Consider the following 12,777-nt stretch of genomic DNA (forward strand, 5'->3'; position numbering starts at 1 on the left):
ATCCTAGCTAGCACAGGGCACGATTCAGAAACAAACCCTGGACAAGGCGACAGTACATTACAAGTTTAACACACAAACCAAGCACACACTAGTGCCAACTTAGCTTCACCATTTCACTTAACCTGCATGCCTTTGGGCAGTGGGAGGAAACCCCCACAGACATTAGAAGAATATGCAAACCCCAGTCTCCTTACTGTGATGCTGTGCCACCATGCCACCCTGCTTACAGATGTGCCCTATGTATTTTTTCTTTCCTTGTAGGCTAGAGGAAATGAATAATGTCATGATTTTAGGTGGTGCTAAAGTGTTCATGATATTTGTAATGATTATGCAGAGGCTCCCCTTAAAGTAAGACACTTGTAATAAAACAGAACTAATTCAATTCTGCCTGTTTAAGGCGGCGCCTAATCAGTAGAGACATAAGAGTTCTCGGCAGTGCTAATCCCAGACGCTGGCAGATCACTTACTTGTTGGCAGCCGTTGAATACGCAGTAGTGCTTACCGAACATCTGAATGAATTCTACCTCAGCCAGAGGAATTTCAGCAAGGTAATTGGAAACCCTAATCAATAGCTGACAATAGTCTTGAAATCCTTAGACGGCCTTCGTAACTTAAAACTGCTTTGGCATCCATTACTTTTCTTTTTGCAATCAAAAACTGTGTACCCTTGTATTTCCAGTACCAATGTCAAACAAATTTGCTGGGCTTCAGATAAAAGTATAGTTTAATGAACTAATTCCTTGTCCCCTGAGATAATCTTGGCTCACGCAGTATTTAACAAATAAGAGTATGCCAAGCGTCAAGATGAAATGTAACATTATCTGAAGTGTTACTTTCAATGGGACATATTGTAAAAGTATATTATAGAAATTCAGGAAAAAGACAATTTTATGAAACAGTATTTGATAGAAAAGAGTGATCTAAAAAAAGTCAGAATAAACAGACTTCTGAAACACACTGGGTTGTTCATTAGGTAAAAACTGTGCAATCTTCAATACTGAAGTAGTGAAGTGAAGTGGCCATTGGCAAAATAACTTGTTTTATTCTTTAATTCTATTCATATACTCAGATGCTGATTAAAAATCGGTAAAATACTTTATTAAAAAAGGGACAACATTCATGAAAATGACACCAATATTAACAATCCCAGTTTCTTCAGTAATTTCTTCAGGAATTTTGCTTTTCCCCTCACATCTCTAAAACTTGCAGATTAGGTTAATTGGTGACTTTGTTTTAGCCAGATCTGGGTGAGCATGGCAGTATGTGTGAGTGTGCCCTGTGATGATCTGGCACCTTGCTCAGTGTTGGCTCCTACCTCATGCACAATAATGGGCTCCATCTTCCTTTGCATTCAAAAATTGGTGTCCTTGCCATTTAGTCTTGTGGTGCTGTACTCCATTGATGTATAATATGGATAATATCAAGAGGATCTGAAGAAATCCTATACTGATGTTACATAGGATAAGCTGATATTCTGAGTAAAATGTTTTAGGTTATTGTGCTGTTTTTCTTTTAGTTAGGTCATTCTTGTTCTATGTGATGAAGGCAGTGTATTAAAAAGAAATATTATTAATTTCCCACAGTGCAACACTCAAGTTGCATGCAGCACCGGTGTGTTTCAGCTTATCAGTTGTTTGGCGGATCTGATTTGTATAGCAGGTAGGGCTGATAATTAAAAAAAAAGTTCTTATAATAGACTAGAGTGGGTATCTCTAGTATGGCAAGAAATTGCCAATTATTTATGTGAATCGTGCTGGCATTATGAGTTGTGAGTGGCCAAATTAGTTGCAATAAAGATTAGAATATATTTTGTGAGTCATGATTAACATAAAACATTTTCAAAGAGTAGTGTGGAGATTTCATGGATGCCCCCACACTGGGATTTTCTGTATTTGTCACCTACTGAAGAACAGAAGGTTGGAAAGGGATAAAAAAGAGAGAAATGAATACTAGTATAATAGATTGCATTTAGTCACTTCTATTGTAATTAAAAGAATTTGCGAATTTTATTTTTTACTCATGCTTAATGAAGATCTTTTTCCTTTGTGTGATTTTATATGGCTGAATATATAACAGCCTAAACAACAAAGTCTGAATATTATATTATTGCACGGTTTGAGAAAGAAGACGAACACAACGTGTGTTAATTCGCTTTGTTCTGATTTATGAAAGTTTTATTACCTTTTTTATTGACTGCTAATAATTCAAGTTTTTCATTCATATCTCTTGGTATGGTTTCGGGTGGCATGGTGGCGCAGTGGTAGCGCTGCTGCCTCGCAGTTGGGAGACCTGGGTTTGCTTCCCGGGTCCTCCCTGCGTGGAGTTTGCATGTTCTCCCTGTGTCTGTGTGGGTTTCCTCTGGGCGCTCCGGTTTCCTCCCACAATCCAAAGACATGCAGGTTAGGTGGATTGGCGATTCTAAATTGGCCCTAGTGTGTGTTTGTGTGTGTCCTGCGGTAGGTTGGCACCATGCCCAGGATTGGTTCCTGCCTTGTGGCCTGTGTTGGCTGGGATTGGCTCCAGCAGACCCCCGTGACCCTGTATTCGGATTCAGCGGATTAGAAAATGGATGGTATGGTTTCTCTTCACTGAACTGTCAATAAGAGAAAGATGACCACCCACAGTCTAGCGACAAGTCTTTAAAAATTAGGACGTGTCTGTGTTTAAATTGAAACCATTCCTGCTGTTGGATGGGCCTATTAGAACTTAAAACTAACTAGTAGGCTAAATGATTTGCTTTATATAATTCTGAATAAAATATTGAATGATGGAGATCACAGGGTTATAGGGTAATTGTTGTCCTATGTGCAGAGTGCAGTGAATTATTATTTGCGTGTGCTTATCAACATGCGACACGTCTCCACTCTCGGGCACCAATGATTAATGACTGCTACTGTACCCTGAAACTTTTGTCTTCCTTACTAGAAAAATTGTCAAACCATAATTGTCATACAATAACAGAATATAATGGCTACAGAAGTACATGATCCAAGCTCTGGTGGCAGGTTGGCGAGTAATAAATGACCAGCCCGCCACACACTTCTTCTTCCACGAGTTACAGGATCAGAGTGCTTATCTTTGGCTGGTCACTGTTAGTGTGCAGTTTACACATTCTCCCTATTTCTGAATACTTTCAGTTCCAAAGTCATCCATTTTACTTTGTATTAAGTTTGACTGTGAGCCCTACCCAGGGTCCTCTGCGTATCGGTGCGGGGATAGCCACTGCTTCTCCATGGATTCTGAACATGGATTCTGAAAATGGACTGATGGATGGATATTGTACTGTTGTATCTCAGTACCTTCAGATTCTGGTGAGTTTGCTATATGATGTTGCTATACAAAATAAAGCTGGCCTTAGTTAAATGATTATTTCTGCACAAGTGCACATAAAAACATTTTTCAAATTATATATTGACCAGTAACAGCACACTGCATGGTATCGTGTAGTGAATACACTTGGCTGAGAGCGTTCTAGCTATTCTCACTCGATCAGCATCTCTTTGTCGTCGCTGGATGGTGTTTTGTTCTGTCTCATTTGCCTTTGCAATTCTGGTACGTTTGATCACTGATTGCCGACATCGATTAGCCTCTTCCTCAGTCTCATTTGCCCTTGCGATTCTCTTTCGCTCAGTGTCGGCCTGTCTTCGTTGTATGGTCTGTTCTTTGCTCTCAGTTGCTCAAGCAATTCTCTTTCGCTATGCGTCAGCCTGTCGTAAATACTGAGTGCGCTATTCATAGTTTTCATACTCTTTCTCTGTACATTTACCATTCGTTTGCTCAGAGGTGCGCTTGCTACTTTCTGAGCAGTTCTTCTTTTCTCCACTCTAGTGGCCCACTTCTTCTCTTATTTCATCGGCATCTTTTTGCGTTAAAACTGATTAAGTCAGTGTTTGTGTGGCACTTAACTTTTTCTACTTCAGCTGGCACTTAAGTCTTCAATTTGCCTCAAGAATGATTTAAGATATGAAGAGGTAGGGGAAGTAACTGGGAAGGTGGTAGGGATGAGAACAACACCAATACACATGCGGCGCATGGCCGCCCTGCTGCCGAGAGTTGATTCTATAATAAAATAAAAACAGAGTAATAATTCCCACCCCGAAAGCGGATAGTAGACATCACGTAGTATATGTGTTCCAAACTTCAGGTCAATGGGTCAAACGGTTTATGAGCTGCTGGTGATTTAAAATCCTGGACAGACAAATGAACAGCCACCGTAGCGTATTATATAAGAACATACTCACAGCTGGAACATGACTCAGTCATTGCCTGGGTGAATTTTGTGCTTTCTCACCGTGTCAGTATGGTTTATTCTCTAGACAAGTGAAGATGTGTGAGGGATTGAGTTCTACGGTGAAATGGCACCAAGTTGGTTGGCACACAGCCATCTTAACACATGGGCCTGCTGGGCAGTTGCCCGCTGACCCAACAAGCATAGGGGCCCCATGCTAACATATGTATGTTGTGACTTGGTGAGTGGTTGTGTAGGTAGGAGCCTCAGTGCACTGCTTTGCACAGAGGCCTATAATGCTGTTAAGACGGCCCTAGGTTGGCACCTTGAACTTGTGGTCAGAATGGTGGTGTGTAACACTGGAGCACCTCAGCAAACTGGACTGTCTCCCACCCTGTTTTCCCTCTACACAGCAGAGTTCCAGTACAATAACAGTGTTTGCCACCTACAGAAATGTTCAGATGACTTCTCCATCATATGCTGCATTCATAATGGCAATGAGTCAGAGTACAGGAAGACTGTGGAGGACTTTGTCTTGTAATGCATGTAGAACAACCTGCAGCCCCACATCAGCAAGACAAAGGAGCTGGTGGTGGACTTCTGGCATACCAAAGAGCCTCTGAGGCAAGTCACCATTTAAAGGTATGGTTTGTGTACAAGTACCTGCATTCACATAAACAAAACACTGGTCTGGTTTGACAACACAGTGGCGCTATACAAGAAGGCCAAAGCAGACTGTAACTCCTCAGGAGGTTCAGGTCCTTTGATGTTTACAGCTAACTGCTAGAAATGTTCAGTCATTCCATAGTAGCCAGTGTTTTGTTCTGTGCTGTGGTCTCCTGGTGAAACAACTTAAGATCAAACAAACACACAAATGCCTGAAGAAACATATCAAGGAAGCCTGCTCCATCACAAGGCTAACCCTGGACACACTAGAAGCTGTTGTGGAAAAGAGGATGATGGCAAAATTGAATGCCATCATGAAAAAAACCCTCCATTCCCACCAGGTTGCTCTCCTGGAAGCACATATAGCCACAGGCTCATTCTACCACGGTGTGCTGAGAAGTGCCTCCTGGGGTTTTATCTGCCAACTTCTATCAGGCAAATCAATGCTTTCTTGCAATGTCTCAGACTAAATGCTTATACTCTTTAAGTTAATTTTGTAATTTATGCCTAATATGCTTTATTTATTTAATGACCGTTTGTATTATTTGTTCTTTGAGTCTGTTTCCGTATTTTTGTGTTTCTGCTGCTGTATGCATCTCAAGTTCCCCTTGGGATTAATAAAGTTTATCTAAGCCCGGGGTCCCAAACTCTGGTCCTGGAGGGCTGCAGTGGCTGCAGGTTTTCATTCTAACTCTTTTCGTAACTAGGGACCTGTTTTTGCTGCTAATTAGCTTCCTTTGCGTTAATTTTAATTGACTCATTCTTGAAGACTCAGACCCCTCAATTGTTTCTTTTTTCCTAAATTAGCTGCCAAACAAAAATGAAATAGAAAAAAGCCCAACATGAGCAGCAAACTCTGTCTATCATACAATATCTGAAAATAAAGAAAAGTGAAAGTCTCAGGAATTTTGATCTGCTCAGGTCCCCAAAACATTTTAACTGTACTCTTAGAAAAGAGAAGATCAGCAATTTTGGAAATGTCTGCTACTGCACAATAAGAGCAGCAACAAGCCATGGAATTAAAGAACAGGTTTAATTAACAACAAGACTCGGTGCCTAATTAAGCAACTGGTTGGAGTGAAATTGGTGGGAGTTTGAGGCCCTGACTTAGTTGGTCTTCTGTTGGCTCACTCACTTCACATTTCATTTCTGTTTGGGTGACTTTTAAGGAAAGAAATGAAGCAATTCAGAGGAACAAATCTTAAAAAAAAGTCAATTAAAATGAAAGGAAAAGGAGTTCATTGGCAGCAAAAACAGGTCACTAATTAAGAAAAGGGTCAGAATGAAAACCTGAAAACCTCCAGGACTGGAGTTGTGGACCCCTGATCTAATCTAATCTAATGCAATGCTGTCATGATAAGGTTTGGCTTTGTACAAACCAAAGTCTGAAAAAATGGATAGGAAAAATGGAATTAGTCAAACATCTTAACAAATACTTACAGACTGTGAATTTGGTTAATGTATAAACTGCAGACTTAGGAGTGTAAGGTATTGTGTTTGAACCAGGATCATTACATATTTAGAGGATTATAGTAGAGTTATTGCCTTTATTTTCTTTTCCTATGTATTTATTTAGGCACTGTATACAATCTGGGAATATGTGCTTATCTATGCGTTCAGACTCACCTGCATTGATGCAGTCAGGTGCAATCGGATTTCTCAGGATTCAAAGGTAAGAATAACCATCTGATCTTGAATGTCGACTAGTATTGGGTGATTTTAAATGCAGCAGAACTTGATGTGCTGGGGTGAGTCACGAAAGTGGGGTTTGATTTACAGGTTTTTTGACAATTGAATGAAAGTTCTGTTTGAGTAACAGACGCCCAATTGATGCAAGTCAAGCAGACTTCATTTGAAGTGAATTAAAGATCCAGCCTTTGCTTGTGCACCACTTTATATGGTGAGCACATCCCATGCATTCTTTTTCTTATAATTTAAGCGGTCAATACCCAGGCAGGTTGCCATGAATCACACAGATGTGGTGGGCTGTGAACCTGTTTAAACTCCAGTGCATTTAACTGTAGATCAAGCCGCCACCAGAACAAGGAAATTAAATCATTTTCAATTTGTGTAAGAAGAGTATAAGGCAAGATGTAAAGCTGTCCTGTTTTGCTAAGAAGATTTTTAAATCATACCAATATCATGTATCAAGTATGAAAAATGTATGTGGGTGTTAAAGTTGTGAGCACTTACCTATTTGTCTGAGTTAAATTTAAATTAAATAAATGTAACTAATTTAATTTCTGTGCATTCTCTTTTTTATGTTTACTTTTATGCTAGCTTTAAACATCCTTGAATCAAGAAAGTCCTTAATATAGTTTAGCCCTGAAATGTTAAGAGTAGAGTGGCAGCAGCTTTTTGTCCTTTATGAACTTCATGCCTGCCTCTCACCACCAGGGGGCAGAGTGCAGTTATAAATCCAGCCATTGTGACAAACAGGGGCTGGGGTGGGTGTGATCTCTCTGTGAACAGGACAAGCTGCAGCCTGACAGTATAAATACTACAATTTTATAAACTGCAGCCACAGTTCCTAGTTTGCAATGAATGTATCCATCTACCCATATTTTATCAAGTTTGATTAATCAAATACAGGGCTAAACAAATACAATTCTCACTTAAAAATATAGTCTGGTTTAAAAAAAAAGAACCTGACTGTTATATTGCTACATACTCCTTACAGTTTGCTCTGAGTTACAGAATTAAAGCCAGATAGTTTTTATTATTTAGGGTAGGCGGCGCAGCAGTTAGTGATGCTTCTGAACCAAGGCTCCATTCCAGGTCAGGTGACTGAGTATGTGGTGTCTGCACGTTCTGATGTTTCTTGTGTGAGTTTTTATCTTGCTGTTTGTATTCTCCTGAAGATATGCAGGCCCTGCTTCATGTTATTCTCGTTATGTGGGTAAAACAAAATGCATCAATAGATTGTTTTTATACTGGTTAAGATATAGAGGAAAATCATCAAAGAGGAGGATGTTTGTGTATGTAAGATTGCCTTATGGTGGATTGGCACCCAGTTCAGTGTTGGCTGTCATCTTGTGCCTGATACTGCTAGGATAGGCTTCATACCTGTAATGGAAAAGCAATGTCAAAAAGGGAAGGATGGATGCTTTAGTCTATGCAAGTCATACCTACCTCTGAAATTCTTTTGGTGTTCACCAGGAATATAGTCTTGTCATAGGCTGTCAACACTAAGCACTGGTGCATGCAGTGTTAATGACCAATAGGCACTGCGATATATGGCTGGCCGTTCATCCCGGCCAATACCCCCAGGCCGCCAGATGGAGCCCTCCCTGTAGCATGGAGGGCCCAGAATTCTAGCAGGGCATCATGGACATAGGAGTGTTTATTCACAGCCCTGCTGGATACCATGGGGGCCGCTAGAGGAGGCTGCAGGGAGGATCAAGGACTATTTGCCTTACACCCCGGAAGTACGTCTGAGTTACATGGACAAGAGGAATGACGTGCTTCCGGGTTGAAGAAAAGGACCTAGAAGTGTTCCTAGTCACATGGACAGAGAGAGCGAAACACTTCCGGGTCGAGGACAATAAAGGATTGTGGGAAACACAGAGGGTTGAGCTGAGCTGGGTGGAAGGGTGGCAACGCGTCTGGGAGTGGTGGATTGTTTATTAATGAGAATTATTGTGTATTTATATGAGTATTGTAGAGAGGAGGGTGCTTTGTGCACTGTTATTAATAAAAAAGTCAAAAGTCAAGTGTCTGACGTATTGTCTGAGGGTTCAAGAGAATGATAGCGCCCTCTATCTGTCACAGCACATTTGGACCCATGAGCGTAGTTTGACATTTAGGCTTGTGGCTGGGGGAGCAGATGAACCGTACTGCTACATGTATAATTTAAAACTACAGTATAACCTAAATCTTTCTTAAGATTTAGTATACCTTATTATTTTTGTAAGAGCAAACCTAGAAAGTAATGCTTTAAGTTAAGTTAAATTCATATTAGTGTTTGCTTAGTCATAGCCATAGACAATGGTATAGCCTTTTACCCCCTCTAAGTTCATAAGAGATAGAACTTCCTTGCTAGAACTAAATACAGTGTGTTAATTGAGTCAGTTGTTGATTAGAACTGGTCCCAGTACTCAAGGACTTAAAAGACCCATTTTCAACATAGAAATGGGATAGGCATATAGTTTTCTGACCATTTTGAAATGGTTCAGAAATATTTAGAAGTGACTTTGTAACAATTAGAAATGTAACAAGATTTAAGCTTTGAACAGAACTTCTCTTAAATAACAACTTTTCTGATTTTTGCTATTTTAATTTTTTCTTTTTTTGTGTGAATTGTTTTACTTTGAATTTTAACTAAAACTTTTAAAAACAAAGACATTTTGTTGGTGGAATCATTTTGACGTGTCAGGCTTTTGTTGAATCACATTTTTAAAATTTTTTAAAAATATTTTATTGACATCACACAACATTCAATACAAATAGATCAATTTTACAAGAATAGGATTGAAAACAAATCAACTCCACCTCTGAGAAAGAGAGCATGGGCAGCAGAATAAAACCGAGTAAAAATAAGTAAATAGATAAATTAATAAGTGAATATAGATGAATGGAGAAGAAAAAGGAAAAAAAGGAAGTAGGGAGAGAATCTGCTTCCTCAGTGCTTTAAAAGCTTAGTCTAAAATATTACTGATTAGATCCTGCCCAGCTTTGAAAAATTTCTGCACAGATCCTCTAAGTGAGAATTTCATTTTTTCCAATTTCAAGTAGTATATAACATCAGTTACCCACTGACTTAAAAGAAGAGAGTTAGGATTCTTCCAGTTGAGCAAGATAAGTGTGCATTCCAATAGTGAAGTAAAGGAAATTATGGTTTGTTTGTCTTCTCCACTTTAAACCCACCTGGAAGAACACCAAACACAGCTGTCAGTGGGTTAGGAGGGATTGTGACACCAAGACTGTCTGAAAGATATTTAAAAATTTTGGTCCAGAATGATGTTAATTTGGCGCAGGCCCAAAACATGTGACCCAGTGAGGCTGGGACTTGATTGCAACGTTCGCAGGTTGGATCTTGACCTGGGAACATTTTGGACAATTTTAAGCGAGACAGATAATTTTGAGTTGAATAATTGCATGCTTTGCACATATGGAGCTCGAGTGAATTCTCTGCTTTGCTACCTTCCACTCCTTTTCTGATATGTTGAGGGAGAGATCCTTTTCCCATTGCCCTCTGGGATCTTTGAAAGGGAACGGACTGTAAAATGGTTTTATATATTGCAGAGATGCTGTCTAAGTCCTTGAAACTGATCAATATGTTTTCCAGCATAGAGGGAGGTGGGAGGTGAGGAAAATTGGGCAGGTTCTAACAAAGTTTCTAATTTGAAGATAGTGCAAGAAATGTGTTGCTGGAAAGTTAAATTTAGAATATAATTGTTTGTAGGATGCAAAGACATTGTCTATGTACAGATCTCTAAGTGATTTAATCCCAAATGTTTAACAGACATTAAAAACTGCATATGTTTGTGAGGGTTGAAAAAGGTGGTTCTCATGCAGAGGTGCCACAGATAAAAGATTCTCCATCTTAAAATGCTTTCTACATTGGTCCCATGCTCTGAGTGAGTGAAGCACTATTGGGTTATTAGGATATTAGCGATAATTTGCATTTATTGGGGCGCAAAGCAAGGAATATAAAGAGGAACTGCAGGATTTTATTTCTATTGCAGACCAAGCCTGTATATGTTCATCTACTTATGTCAATGTCCAGGTTTTTATATGTTGTATGTTTGCTGCCCAGTAGAAAAACTGAAAGTTAGGTAGAGCCATGCCACCTTCTGCCTTTGGCCTTTGTAAGGTCGCTCTTTTGATACTTTGATGGTTTGAATTCCAAATAAATGTGGTTATGGTTGAATCTAATTTCTTAAAGAATGATTTATTGATGTATACTGGAATATTCTGAAATAAAAAGAGAAGCTTAGGGAGGATATTCATCTTAACAGTGTTAATTCTTCCAGGTAAAGTGAGATGAAGGGTTGACCATCTATGCAAGTCTTGCTTCATTTTTTCCATACAGACAGCAAAATTTGGTTGATAAAAAGCTTTTATGTTTACTTGTGATATTTACCCCTAGATATTTCAACTGTTCTGCGATGATAAAAGGGAAGGTGTCCAATCTAATATTGTATCCTTGAGAATTCACTGGAAAGAGCACACTTTTAGTCAAATTAAGTCTGAGACCAGAAATCCTTTGAAATTCTGTTAGTGCTGTTAGGACTGCAGGCACCGTATTTTGTGGGTCTGATATCAGACCCTGAATCCTATTTTTTATGTTACACCTGCTGCACTTTGGTAATTTTGGGAAACTGCAGCTACAGTTTCATTTAGTTCTCATAAAACAAGAAATTATGAAAAAGTTCACAAATTCTGTTAATGATATTGAAATGACTACATTTTTTGTGTGTGTTGGTGTTTTGCTTATTGTCTGCTCATAAACACTTTCTTATTTTAATTAAGTTAGACAATGTATGCATGCCATAATATTCAGGTTTCCGGAGGTTGGGTTCACTGTTTTGAAAGACATGTAGGGTAGGTGGATTGGTGGTGCTAAACTGGCCCCCTATGTGTGTGTGTTTTACTTGCGATGGGCTGACGTCCTGTGCAGCGATTGGTCCTGCCTTGCGCCCAAGGAGCTTTGTGGGTTTAGAAAATGGACGGATTGACACAAAGTTACAGCATATTTAATTTTTTATTTACTTCATCAAATAAAGATGATTATTTATCAAATATTTTGTAACAAGGTGTGTGCAATGTGTCATAGAGGTTTGCTAAGTCCCCTGCACAGCTGTTTCTACAGGCAGGACATTCAAGCATAAGACGCAGGCACACGAACATGAGTGTATGACTTGGCGGTCGTCTCAGGCGCTGCAACTTGCTGCTTGAGGACCTGTTTTGAGAACAGGAGCAGCTATTTCATATATAAAAGTGTAAAATACTGGATATAGAATATACAAGGTGAAGTGACATCTGTCAAGCTAATTCTAAAAGCGCTAAAACGGTAAACTAGAAAAATGACTGCTGTCGTGTGCATGTGATTAGGGGATACCTGAAGAGTTTTAGTGACTGCAATTCCTCCACTGCTCCAGGAGCTGGCGCTGTGTACTAACGCATTTTTTCTTCCTCCCTCTGCAGATCAGATGATTGGCTATAACATCTCTGATTCATTTCTGGTGCCCGTCCACCTGGACCCGCCACTTTCTGTGTGAAGAACTGAAAAGCTCCGTCATCTTTGTCAGTCCTATCCTTAACTTGCTTCTGAAAAGATATCACTGAAATGATTGTGTTTTTTCCTTTGCTTTGCAATTCAGTTACATGGGGTTACCAGTTTGGTACCCCAGCTCTTTATCATTGTCCTGTTGTTTCTCTTACGATACCAAAATACCAGGTCCCAATATAAAAACCAAAAGAATAAAGCCAAAAAACACAAAATGCTCTGATTCCCTAAAATGATTCTGATGCTAAATAATAAAAGATTTCTTTTGAAAATTCCTTAATCTGAATTATGACGGCAGCACACTGCCATTTTAAATGGATGTTGGGCAACAGACTGATTGTTTTAAATGAATATACATATTCCATATGACAGAAGGCTAAACTGAAAGTTTTATGAAATATCAAAATTTGAAATGATTTCTCCTTTCTGATATTTATTACATGATTCCTAGTTATGGAGCACGTCAGACTTGCTGAATGCCGTTTCTGATCTCATTGTCGGACCATGTCAGTTTACACTGAAACTGAAAATAGCTGGGCAAGTCTGATTTGCCAGTACAGTTATGCTCATCCCGTATTCAGACAGCCAATAATATGCTGCCCGATGGAGCACATACTATACGAAGGGTTAACAAGCTCAGTGAGTTCACCTG

General features: G+C 39.4%; 1 long non-coding RNA gene across 1 annotated transcript; it reads left to right on the forward strand.

Annotated features, from left to right (window-relative positions):
- Positions 1-459: 459 nt before the first annotated feature.
- On the forward strand, positions 460-12,394 carry LOC120524667. Its single transcript, XR_005632812.1, has 3 exons — positions 460-548; positions 6,471-6,566; positions 12,044-12,394. It is a non-coding gene; the product is annotated as an uncharacterized LOC120524667 (long non-coding RNA).
- The last annotated feature ends 383 nt before the right edge of the window (positions 12,395-12,777 follow it).

The sequence above is a fragment of the Polypterus senegalus genome, chromosome 2 (assembly GCF_016835505.1).
Source record: "Polypterus senegalus isolate Bchr_013 chromosome 2, ASM1683550v1, whole genome shotgun sequence".
NCBI lineage: Eukaryota > Metazoa > Chordata > Cladistia > Polypteriformes > Polypteridae > Polypterus > Polypterus senegalus.